Source organism: Corapipo altera, unplaced genomic scaffold (assembly GCF_003945725.1).
Source record: "Corapipo altera isolate COAL_440 unplaced genomic scaffold, ASM394572v1 24, whole genome shotgun sequence".
In the NCBI taxonomy this organism is placed as follows: Eukaryota; Metazoa; Chordata; class Aves; order Passeriformes; family Pipridae; genus Corapipo; species Corapipo altera.
Genome location: NW_020884903.1, coordinates 6,093,908 through 6,104,408, shown reverse-complemented (window position 1 = coordinate 6,104,408; position 10,501 = coordinate 6,093,908).

Sequence of the window (10,501 nt, the reverse complement as noted above, 5' to 3'; positions counted from 1 at the left end):
AGAAGAGAAGAGAAGAGAAGAGAAGAGAAGAGAAGAGAAGAGAAGAGGAGAAGAGAAGAGAAGAGAGAAGAAAAACATCTAAACATCTAGTCTTCCAATGTGGTGTTTGCACTCTGAAGAAGTGTGGGATTCAAGACATACATCTGTATTTACTTATTTGATTGTTTCTGATGGGACCTTTTTATCATTCTCATGAAACAAATCAACTTATTTTCACATATCTTTATCCTCTCATACCTTAGAAAGCACTGAAATATGAGTTTTTGGTTGCATTCTGGCTTCTGTTCCACAAAAAACCATTACAAGATGCTGTATGAGTAAATTAAAGATCACGGGGAAAAAATGTTTTGACTTATGAGAGACTACTGACTGTGATCATTCTGTATGTTTAGATAGCTGAGATGTTCAAATAAGCAGAAATGTTGCTTAGATACCAGGCTGTTTTCTAGCAGCAGTAAGTGAATGACTTTTTCAGGAAAACCTATGAAAAAGTTCTGATCGCTAAAAACTCTTTGACAGCTCCACTGCCATTAGCTGTATTCTAAAAGTGTCGGGAGAAAAATTCATATAAATAAGAAAGAGTTGGAGCTGTATTTGCAATCATAAGCTTACATTTTCTGAAGTTCATTCACAGAAAATACTTCTGCATGACATTTGACCTTTTTGTTTTCTGTGTTTAAAGGAGAAAATCATAGGTGATGTTATTGCTTTTGACTAGCTGGAACCTCAGATTTCAGAAAACTACCAAAATACTTGAATTTAGATCATCTTGGATTCATTTAAGGTTCACCTTGCTCTATGTTTGTTGGTATTTTTTATCTTTAAAAATCTGCAGAACACTTTGACCAGGTATTTGAGCATATCTGCAGATAGGTAACACTCTTCAACAGGGTTCCTTATTCTACTATAAAGCATACAAGAATCATACCTCTTCTGAACTGCTCTGAAGACTCTCCTACTCCTACTGCACCCCTCAAATTCCACAGGGGTTATGTAAAATATCAATGAGTGTTTATAACCAAATTAAAACCAATGAAAAGCCCACAGAGAATTTGTTGTGCTGTAATTACAGCAGTGAATTATATTCCTTAATCAATGTGATTAAACTTAAAACACATAAAACGAGGAGTGTTCATTCTAGGGAACTTTTCAGTGTTTGGAAATGTATGTGCTACTAAAAATGAATTTAATTATATTTATACATTACTGTCATGAGTGAGAGAATGATTATTCTGAACAAAAACCTGTGTAAACTGTTTGTAAGTTTGTAAGCACGACAGCAGGACTTTCTTTTGGAATGTTGTCCAGAATTGCAAGTTTGCTCCTGTTTGTGTACAATACAGGAGGAGGTAACTTTGAATGGGGCCAATGTTTCTAGTTTGAACTTGTTTAAATATATCTCAACATTCTTAGATGTTCAAAACGCCACTTGAGTATAATGCATATTCCTAACATAGGCAAGGTAAGGAAGTTGCTTACATGTAGTTAGCTACTGAAGATCTAGTCTTTCTATATAGTTTTTCTTTCAAAAATAAAAGACTTGTATTTCTTAGACTGTGACATGCTATCCTTCCCCTCTAATACCAAAAAAATTATTTCATTAATTTAGGACTATCGTATGTATTTATAAATGCTCGTATTGTTATATAAATTTTTTGGGGGGAGGTGGGGAGTGGTTGTATTGGTTTGGTTTGGTTTGGGGTTTTTACTGCAGAGTTACTTGAAAAACAGCATTTTTGAAAACTAAGGAAAACCTGCTACATCTGAGACAATGCAGCAGAGGAAAGAGAAAAAAGAATATTAACATTTCCACTGGTTCCTTTCTTTTTTTTGAGTTAAAACTCCGAGAAACCACTCTTTTAAAATATTGAAGATTGAAGATCAAAATCCATAAAGCACTTGTATCCCATGAAGCTTATTTCTGTTTTTATGTGATTAGAAATCCGAGCTGACAAATCATTGTTTCACAAAATGTCAGTAGTGCTGTGATTAAAGAATCAACTGAGCACTAACCAAAAATTCCTTTATAACTCCAAGATCACGGGAAAAGTATGGGGGAGTAGAGTAATATAAAAGGAAGGCATGACATATAACTTTCTATACTGTCAAATAAAAAAATTATGATAATTTCCTCCATTTAAGTACTTGTTTCATTGTCCACCTTCATCTGCTAAATTTCACATATTTCTCTGTTAACTCATAGCAGAATTTGTTGCTCACATCATTTACAATCCATAAGCAGCTATGAAAATCTGTTAACTTAAGACATATTCTAAGTTATTGAAGAATTTACCCAGATGATATAATTTACTTCTTCAGGGCACATGAATAAGTATTTTCTTCATCTTCCCTTCTCATGAATCTTAAGAATATTTACAGAGTCAGGATTGCTTACAATATTTTCTGAAACAAAAAGGGAAAGTTAAGAAGAGAGTTTTTGTTTCATTTTTAAGCAAGAATAAGTTGATTACATATTTTTTTAATATAATATCTAGTTTCAACCAAAAAAAAAAAAAAGGTTTAGAACACCACCACCAACAAAAAAAATTCAGGTTTCCCTTTTTAAAACCAAATGCTATGAAAATCTTCAAAATACTTCCTTTATAATTGTAATGTTGATTGAATTCAGTCTGTTCTAGGTAGAAGAAATATAGAGGCGGTGTAGTTTAATAATGTAAATGGTATATCACTAGAAGAGAGAAACTCTTGGAACCAAATACAAATGTAAAATTCAGACTAGAAAACATTTTGTGGTATTTTAAAACTTCCTTACAGAATTTAGGAAAAAATAGCTTTTTTTTTAAAGGGATATTTTAAAGGGATATTACATTAGTAATTTAATAGCTACTATAGAACATAAAACCTCCCTTGATTATAATAGGGTTATAGTGTTAAACCTAACTTGAGGTTATTTAAGATTAAACTTCATCCTATTGGATTAAGAACTGAATTTAAATTAAAAACTAATAATTGTTGAATATATATGTTTATAGTTTAATTATATTTCCGATATGAAACCAGGATATGAAAGTAGGAATTCAAGCAGAACTTATTACACTATTTTCCAAGAAACCTTTTTAAAATAATTCTAGTGAAATCACACCTAACCCTGCCTAAGAAGAGAAGTTGAACCACAAGTATGATTAGATATACAGTCTGAATGATGACTCTTATAGTTTATTTCAAAGGCTGTCCTTCTGCTCTACAGCCTTAAATTCAAGAAATTAAAAATAATAAAACAAACCAATAAAAAAAAATTAAAACAAATAGCAAACTTAAAACCCACAGAATTTTCTATAAGTTTAAGAAGATCAAGTTAAAAAAATAAACTATTGAATTGTGTTGGGGATGAAACAACTTCTTAATGAGTGGCATATAAACTGTTCTTATGGCTGAAGAGTGAAATGGATGCAAAACTTAGTCTGCTCCAGTTTCATATACACATGAATGACCCTGTTTTTATCCTTGCACCACTTAACCTATTTTATTTCCTTCCAACTGTGTGGTCTTCAGACCATATTTATGATCTATAATATACAATATAATATAAATATATTGTGGTAATGATAAATTATATATATACAATATGTATAGAGCACTTATATCTCAATAGAAATTTTATTTCAGAAATGTTGGAATTTCTGTGCTTGTTCTGCTTACTGCATAATCTTATGTGTCATGGTTTTCTAAGAGAAAACTTATTTTTCCTTATAAATGTATAAGGCAAGCAAAGTTAGATAGAGGCTTTTCTGTTCTACAGTTTTATTGGTGTCATAGACATTGACAAGCTACATTGTATTGGGCTTGAGATTGAAAGTATATCCTATGTTTTATAAGTAATTCATTTAAAGTGAAAAATAATGAAACCACAGTTCTCCTCATTTCCATAGTGTTTCAGTTTTCAACTGTTTGTGCAAAAATTATGAACTAAATATACATTTTCTTGAACTTGTATATTTAAATTCAGTGACTTTCTTTAAATGTTTAATACTGCCAAACTCCTAATTTCGATTCCATATAAACAAAATAGGAAGTTTTAACCAAAAACTATAGGCATCCTGACAGAAGAAACAATACAAGTTTTTGTTTCACTTTATTTTCATTGTATATTTTCCAGTACTTTTATTTTAAAATGTCATTCCAGCTGAAATACAGTAAGTAATCAGAAAAATGGAGAACTGGAAAAATTTTTGATCAAAAAAGAGGAAACAAAGGAAGTATTTTCTTTGGTCATTGTGACACAACCATTTAGAAATTTTTATTAAAATTATTTGGATTTAGATTCACTGTGAAGGAGTAATAGGTTTTAGTAACAGAATTTTATGTGCACAAATATCCCTTGATTTTGAAACACACATTAAGCAAGTATAAACTTGAACATTGCATATTAAAATACATATGTCTATAGAAATTCCATCTCAAGATTGATTAAGAAAGTGTATGTGCAATTATGCATAACTAAATAATACACATTCAAATATATATGGACTGATGTTTCTTCAAATGAAGAAAAAATGAAATAATTTAAATAATTAAAGCCTGAAAAATGCATGATTTGTTAATGTATGGAAGAAATATGGAATAATTTATTCTTAATGAAAATTCTGAAAATACTATTTTATTTGACAAACCACTGTCAATCTAAAATGCAGTTATTGAAAAATATATATATAATGAATTTCAGGTACTGTGTATGGTAGTTAATCTCTCCTGTACCTCTTGTGATTTTAGGGTGATGATTTTCAACTATGAAAATCCTATACAAAGGATAGGATATACCTATAACAAAGAAACAGGAGAGTCTATCTAGCAGACATTACACAAGAAACTAAAACTGACTGCAGATAAAGTGTTAGGAAATGCATATAGTAAACACACTGAAAGAAATTAGATTATCCTCCCATCACCTTTCTTTATAGAAATATGGTCCGTTTCTTGTAAGTTATAACAAGAGCAAGCACAATGTTTTGAAACAGAAGTAATTTTTGAGATGATAGTATTCCTTAAGACACTGATCTATTTGATTATATTATCTAACGCCGAAAAGCAATCTATCACTGCTTCAGAATTGCAGATGAAAAATAGCAACACTAGAAAATAAGAACGGACTCAGGAATAATAATAATAAAAATCAAAACCAAAACACAACCTATTTTTCTAAGCAGGGAAATCCACAGGAGGCCACAAAATCTGCTTTGCAGCACAGAAAACACATATATACTCCACTTCTTCCTTCTAACAGCAGAAATCAAATACAATCAAAGAAATAACCAACTTGTTTTTCTTTCACAAAGAGAATTAGCAGGAATGATATGAAAAATATTTTAAAGTAGATTTTTTTTTTTACTTGAAGATGTTTTAGAATATTTTTTAAAAAGTTAGTGAAGATGAAAAAGTACTATTAGACAAACGATTCATAAACATCAAAAAACAATACTTTCTTTCAAGCCTTTAATTTCCAGAACCAGACTCTATCTGTCTATGCAATCACAATTACTTGTACAGAAAATCAGAATTATAAGTTCTTTTACTGGAAGTGATGTCAACCTCATTTGCTGTCACAAAACAGAATGACCAGAAAACAAGGTCATCCAGAACTGAAAACAAGTTTGTTTTCTTCTCTACTTCATTTTTGAGTCTTAGGTGCAGAACCAATGTGTAAGCAGTGCTAGAAAAATGAGGCATTTTTCATTTAGCAAGCAAAGACCCCAAGTTTAAGAAGCTGAGGGAAAGGAAGGAACTTCAGAATATGTGGCACAGCAAGTTGCAAAACAGCTATGGATGACCCTGCATGCTCCTAAAGCAAAAAAAAAAAAAAACAAAAAAAACCACCAAACCAAAAAAAAACCAGTGATGTGGGAATCTTTCTGGAAATATGGGAAAATATTAATAGTACAAGCTACTGCGAGACAATTACACTTATTGACTTCTAACACATGGAACTGGCGTAGGGGTGTGTGGTTACATGAAGTGTCAACACTTGTAAACAGCAAGGAAATAAAATTAGTTCAAATAGAATACTATTTTTGCAAGATAATCTATGATCTAAAAGTTTGAGAATTGAGGTCAAAAACCTTATTCTCAAAAAGTGTAAATATCTTCAACTATGTACCCAGCCTCATTTTCTTTAATTTATAATAGAATTCGAAAAAAAGTTGAAGAAAATTTATCTTCATGAAGGGATATTGTCTAATTTGCAAGAACTTCCCACTCCTCCCCACAGTTAACAACATTTTAGTTAAAAAAAAATATATATGTAGTAAATTAAAATAGAAGGGATAAGTTCTATTTTGTGCTCTTTCTTAACCTTTTACGATTTAGGGAATTCGTTCAATTCCTCTAAACCTCTAAAATGAGGGACTGATATTTATGTTACTCATGAATGTTCTCCAACAGGGACATAGATTACAAAAGGACTAGGCAGTGTCATAGTTTAGAGATAAACTGTATTTCTTTATGTAGACCCGAAGAATTTTGCATTAACTGTATAAGATAACCACAGTGTGTTATACTACACTTTTGGTTTATGACCATCTTTTGAAGCACATTTATTCAGTTCTGTGAAATCAATACAAATGACTGGGGGTGTCTAGGCAGTCTAACAGCATTATTTATAGACTATACCAACAGCTGGGTACCAAGCTACCTTGCTTGATATGTCTCTGTCTTCCACTGCTCCGAGTGGTGACTAATAACCAGGATAAGTGAAGTTGCAAATGCATTGACATTAATCAAGGGAAAAGATAAAGGAAAGGTATACAGCAAAACAAAGTTAAATGAAACAAAATATATTCTGTAGGAAAACCAGAATACAGCACAATATTTTGTAGCTACTCTCTCTGAACATTCCTATTCCATGCAAAGTATTTACAACCTCAGAATCACGCTGCCTTCACCTTCATTGGGGGACTCTGCAAAGTTTTAGTGTACATGAGTATTTTTTTTTTTTTTCCAGTTTATAGCAACAAAGGTCCTTTCTTGGATTTTGATCATAGCAGCTTTGTATCAATTCTTGAAAAGATGTCCGTGATCAAATTTGTGTTACAAAATGAGGAAACCTAAAAATAAAAAGTGGTGAAATTCCAAAGCTGTATAAAAAATATTACTTAGCTCTGACAACAGTTTATCAATGGTTTCCACCATTTGAATTTACACGGAACAAGATAATCTAATACAAAATAAACTTCCATCAAAGAAAAATCCCCGAAACCAGAAATCAAGGAGAAAAATAACTATAATGAAAACTTTAGGTTGGAATGAAAACTTTACAGTGGTCATGTTTTTAGGTCTTTCAGAAGATTTTCAAATTAGTAAGATATTGTTATTTTGTGAAGAATACATTAATACATGTAGTATAGTGGATTAGGAAGGGTTAGAGATTTTTTCTATTTATTATTAGTCTTAAGGATTAACATGAGCAAACCTACCAAAGACAGCAAAAAACTAAGAATGTGCAAGATGACTGACAGGTGTCTGGATCAATATGAAGTTTGAATCTTAATATCTGCTTTTTCTAGCAGCCTCACCATGGTTCATATGCAGACAAGAAATCTGCTGCCCTTTGAATATGACATTAAATATCACAGGAAGTAACTTGGCATTTTCTTAGTTCTTTTTATATCCCTCTTGGACGTTTGGTAATGAACTGAGATCCTCATGCCGACAGCAGTAGGGGAACCTAGTCCTCTCCAGATCTCAATCCAGGGACTTTTGCAATTATTTACGCAGAGTTTGAAACACTGAATGTGCACAGTCTGGGGGAGATATTATGAAAAACTGATTTCTTCTGAGAACTTCAGACATCAAACAGTGATCTGTATGATGAGGAAAAGTTAAAAAAGTAGGGAAAAAAAAGTAGAAGTTTAAAGCATGTAAAGAACAAGCATGTAAAAAACTTTTTTTAAAGTTTAACTGCTAACTGGAAGTATGGCATTTTATAGAATTAGGATGAAGATTTTCACAATTTTGTTCTAAATTTAACACTTTCCTTAGGTAGTAAAGTATCTTAAGCTGTAGATTTTAAGGCAATTGAAAGTTATATACTCCCGTATGAAAGTTAGCATCTTTAATTGTTTTGGAAGACCAGTCTTGAAATATTTTTTTACTAAAATTCTTCTATTTGTCTATGCCAGAGTAATACATTCACCTTAACATATCCTGAGATGCTGGCTGAGAGGAGCAGTACTGATATGGTTTGAAGCTGGCTCCCTGCCAAGTCTCCAAACCTTACCACAAGAAGTCGTCCCCACCCCCCCCCAAACCTCAGGGAGAAGAGGGAGAAAAACAACTAAGAAAAACTGAAAAGATAGAGACAGTTATAGCAATATATATATAAATATATTTACACTTATGTTACAGTTATATACAATCAAAATATATATACAATTTCACAAGGGAAAGGGAAGGGGGAAGGGAAAAAGGAACAAAATCAAAATTATATATATATATATCTATCTCCTGATTAGTAGCCCAATATCTAGCAACTAAAAGAGTTAGCAAAGAAATATCTCACTACTCTCCTTGGGACAACCGAGAGTCGCTCTGGAACGATCGCCGGCAACCTTCGCCTCCCAAGGTCGACAAAACCTTACCAGGCCTCGCTCCCCAACACGGTAGACTCAACAGCAGGGAACCTACACCTCTAAGTCACCGGAAGGAAAGAGTGAAGACCTCTCCTCCTTTCTTCTTATAGCCTGTAAAAATATATAGCCTTTATAGTAAAAATCGTAGGGAATACTGGGTAAATCTGGGCCCTTCCTTGGTTACAAACTGGTCGCCAAGGAAGGCCTAGACCAAACTACCACAAGTACATATTCCTTTTTCTAAGTAATAAACAGGCTACAGATTTGTGTGGTTATGTTTGTGTGTCTGTGTGTTTTGCTCAGTATATCTGGAAATTTAACTGAGCGTTGAAGTGTTAGTTATTTAGCATGGAAAAATCGCAACTGAAAGTGCTGGAGTGATGAATTCTCAGAGACAATCCACACTGTCTTGATCACTAATTCTATTATCATTACTATGAAATACTGTAAAATGTTCTGTATTCAAAAATAAATACCATTTACCTATTTTAATCTGGGCAAATCAGAATTGTTAGCTCTCACATTGAAATTTCTTTGATTTTTTTCTAGGAGAATATTTCTATGTTCAGTCTGAACATGCTACTCTGAAAAATAACTCTGCAAAGTAAAATCCCTTAGAAATTTAGAGCTTATGCGGTTTTTTAAAATCAGACTAAAATGAAATTACTCATTAATCTCCTCCCCTTTTTTTTTACTGCAGCATTGGCTGAAGTATAGTTAGAGCTTAAAGTAGCTTTTTATACTTGGGATAAACTAGGAAGAAGGAAAAATATGAAGAATTTGGTGCAAGTACTTACTATGTAAGATGCACTGTCCTAATACTACCTTTGAATTTTAAGCATATGAGTAAACTTGCCTATAGCAGTCAAAAAGCATAACCCATTAATCACTATAAAAGGAGCTAGAAAAACCTTTAAAACAGTCTTTTCATATGCAAGCTTTTAATGGACAGATTCAGATGCTGAGAAGGATTAACTATTTTATCATATTTGCTACTGCATACATGAATTCACACATAATTACAGTTAATTTCTAAAATTATTTTAGTGATTAAAATAAATATCGGAACTTCAATAGGACCCGAGATGATTTCTGTAGGTTTCCATGCATTTTAAGAGCCATCGCAGTGGTCCCTTGGTGAGAAAGGTGGGAAAGAGCAAGCTGGAATCAACGGACCATAGGAAACATAAGGTAGGACTTTCCAAGAAGTCCTTATTTTACATCAGCATGGTGTAGCAGCAGCACCTGAGTACCCTGGCGTATCTGAGGGTGAGATCGAATAAAAGCAGAAAAAAGATCTGTAAGCTACTAAATCCAGAGAAAAGACACAAAGACTAGAGCCAAACTGCTCAGAATAAAACCATAATTATTCTCAAGACATCATATCTATGTCCAAGGTAGTGTTACCTATGATAACTGTTGGCTGCTCCTTAGTTTATCACTGTATTTATACTGGCTGTAGCTGAAGGTCTCACATGCAATATGTTATGTAAAAGGGAAGATTGTGATAATTCTTTATATGCTGTATAATAAACTAAATGAGATTGAAAAAAAAAACCAAACAGTGAGACATTTATAAATAGCACAAGAAAACAAGTGTTGAGGGTTCACTGTGCCTTTAAGCATGGCATGCTCCCTGCGGAAACAGCTCCCATTTAGTGTTTCAGTTGGGAAGCAGCATGTTACAATTCCTCTTTTGCTGTTTTCTAGTTTGTTAGTTTTCCTCAATCTATAAACAAAGTAAATCAGTCAGAATAAAAAAGAGTTTTACTCTATATGTATAGTAACAAAATCATGACAAGAGAGATTGATGTCTCTAATAAAGAAATAAGTGAGGGAAATCATATCTTAGTTTTGCTAAGGCTGTACTTGCTTTCCCTTTCTTAACACTTGAGAGTACAATTTTGGACAAAAAAAAA